Source organism: Crocuta crocuta, unplaced genomic scaffold (assembly GCF_008692635.1).
Source record: "Crocuta crocuta isolate KB4526 unplaced genomic scaffold, BGI_CrCroc_1.0 scaffold221, whole genome shotgun sequence".
In the NCBI taxonomy this organism is placed as follows: domain Eukaryota; kingdom Metazoa; phylum Chordata; class Mammalia; order Carnivora; family Hyaenidae; genus Crocuta; species Crocuta crocuta.
Window position 1 is genome coordinate 87,927 of NW_027528610.1, and position 3,005 is coordinate 90,931.

Sequence of the window (3,005 nt, forward strand, 5' to 3'; positions counted from 1 at the left end):
ACCCAGCCTGGCTCTGAGCATGGGGGGACATTAGGTCACCTCATCCTCAGGGTTCTGGCACAGGGAGGAAACAGAGGCAAGCCGGGGAGGCATGGGATGGAGCTGGTAAGGAGTGGGTGGGTGGGAACCCGAGGGTGCAGGGGGACGCCCATCTCTGCTCGGACGGAGATGGGTCTCCCATCCTCCGGGCTGAGGACAGGCACAGTGTCCTCAGACTTGACCCCAGACGGGCCTCGCTGGTCCTCCTCACGTGGACCCTTCCCGGTGGGTCACCCCTGACTTCCCTCCCTCACCTTCACACGTGGCTCATCAGCAAACCCCACCGACGCGGAGGCCACGTCCCCAGCTCAACAGCGGGTCACAGTGCAGCTTCCCGCAACCCCCCGGATGCGGTTGTGCTGCTTCAGCCAATCCCACAGCCACTGGCCTGGGGGGCTGGCCAAGTGCCACGTGGGACACCCCCCCCCACCCTAATGTTCAGGGATCCACCAGGTAGGAATGAAAACTGAGAAACACTTCTGCAGTTCACAGTTCAGATGCACGGCTCACTCTTGACTGGGCCCTGCTTGCGGGACAGAGGCTACTTCCCCTGCCTCTCCCCTGCCTCTCACCTCCCCACCCACTCACCCCTGCCCCACACCTCCGCACCCCTGTCCCTCCCCTGCCTCTCACCTCCCCACCCGCTCACCCCTGCCCCTCCCCTGCCTCTCACCTCCCCACCTGCTCACCCCTGCCCCACACCTCCGCACCCCTGTCCCTCCTCTGACTCTCACCTTCCCACCCACTCACCCCTGCCCCTCCTCTGCCTCTCACCTCCCCACCCGCTCACCCCTGCCCCTCCCCTGCCTCTCACCTCCTCTCTCGCTCACCCCTGCCCCACACCTCCGCGCACAACACTAGTGCACTAGTGGGCCCAGTGCATCACGTCCGGCTGTTAGGAGAGGATCACAGGGCCCACTGAAAGGTGAGGAACGTGATGTGGAGACACAGGGCAGCATCAGAACTGGGTACGGCAGGGTTGCTGGAACTATGGAACTTACAACAGCTATGATTCACACGCTAAGGGCTCTGACGGACAGAGTAGGCAGCACGGAATAACAGACGGGCAGCGTAAGCAGACAGATGGAAATCCTGAGAAAGAGCCAAACAGAAATGCCGGCTGTCACACACACTCTAACGGAAATGCATCCGCTGACGGGCATATGAGTGGGCAGGGCAAGGCGGAGGCATGAATCTCTCAGTCACGAGCAGGGACTTCTGCACCATGAACAACGATGTAGAGAGCTACGGACGAGAAGAAATATTTGTAAAAACACCTGAGGAAGGACTGTTATCCAGAAGAGCTCTTAAACCTCAGCAATAAGAGAAGAACTTGATGGGGCGCCCGGATGCTCAGTCAGTTAAGTGTCCGACTTCGGCTCAGGTCATGATCTCACGGTTCATGGGTTTGAGCCCCACATTGGGCTCTGTGCTGACAGCTCAGAGCCTGGAGTCTGTTTCAGATTCTGTGTCTCCCTCTCTCTCTGACCCTCCCCTGCTCACGCTGTCTCTCAGAAATAAATAAAAACAATACAAAAAATTATTTTGAAAAGGCTGTGTAGTGGGTGATTCTCACTCTCTGATGCTCTGGAAAAGGCAGACAAAGGCACAGAGTAAAAACGTGCAGTTTCCAGCACGAGGGTGGGCTGGAGCAGGAAAACCACTCTGCAGAATCCCGTAATGATGGCTCAGTGGCACGGCACCTTGTCCAGACTCACAGGGCGTGAAACACAGAGAGTGACTCGCACTGCGCACCGCGGACTCTGGGAGAGTCCTTGTTCACGTAGGTGCCTGGAACATAACGTGTGTCCCGCATGGTGCAGATGCTGATAACACAGGAGGCTAACAGGAGGTACAGAGAACTCAGTACCCTCTCCATCTTTCGTGCAACTAATGCTATTACCGTCTTCTCAATCTTCTGCGCAACTAAGGCTGCTCTAAAAGGGTTAAGAGAAAACAAGGAACCGAGCACGGATATGGAACGTCTCGAACACGGGCAGAGCAGATTCATGGCTGTGAGGGACCGGATGGGGATGCAATGGGAAGTGACTGGTATTAAGGGTACAGGGCCTCCTCCTGGGGTGATATGAGCCAAATAGGGGGTGGCTGCAAACTCTGAATGTGCTACGTGCTGCTGAAGCGGGCCCGGCAGAAGGCTGACTGTGAAAGATGGCAACAAAGGTCTAAGAGCAGGAGAGGAATTGAAGCCCCACCCTTTCAGGTCACCGACCTGCCCTACCGCAGCGTGCTTGGGACAACGCCAGTGGGCACAGCCCACACCGGCGCGTCAGACCGCCGGGGACTTGGCTGTAAGTGCCCCCACCTCCCCACAGCCACCCAGCCAGCTTGCTGCTCCCTCTGCCTTGCAGGGCTAGTACTGCTCCCTGGAGGACCCCGGCTGGAGACTGTCGTCACACCTGCGTGCCTGCCCCTCCTGCTGTGCCACCGGGTCTTCCTAGGTCATCCAGGACACCCCTGCTGAGACCCTGGAACCAGTTCGCGGCCACCCGCAGCAGGGGGCCCAGGGGGTGGCTCTGTGCAGTGAGTGCGTGGAGCCTCCTGCTGTTAGTGATGGGGTGGAGGGGGCGAGAAACAGACGATGCCCGCCCCAGGCAGCCGCCCTCGAGAGGGGGGCAGCCAAGGGCTTGCTGCTCCGGGTATAAGGTGCATGCATTAGGAACGTTTTCTTGCGCAGTCTTTAGTACTGAGTGATCACGTAAGTGATAGTGCTGCACAGTAAGATACTCCAGGGTCCATCTCACACACACGCGCACACACACACAGACTGGGCACACTGGCTCTAGACTTTGTTAGATTCCTTACAGGAAAGGAACGGGAAAGACACAACACACGCCGGAGCGGAGAGGAGGGCCTCACCAGGGAGCACGCAGAGAGGGGAGAGGGCCAGGCAGCGGGGGGCTGGGGCGGCCTCCCGCAGGTGTAGGGGGATGGGCGCCGGCGGCTGA

The 3,005-nt window shown here is 59.1% G+C and overlaps 1 protein-coding gene across 1 annotated transcript in view; it reads right to left on the minus strand.

The window, feature by feature from the left end:
* GTPBP6 (GTP binding protein 6) overlaps positions 1–3,005 on the minus strand; it is an 11,834-nt gene that overhangs the window by 8,358 nt on the left and 471 nt on the right. The window lies entirely within an intron of this gene.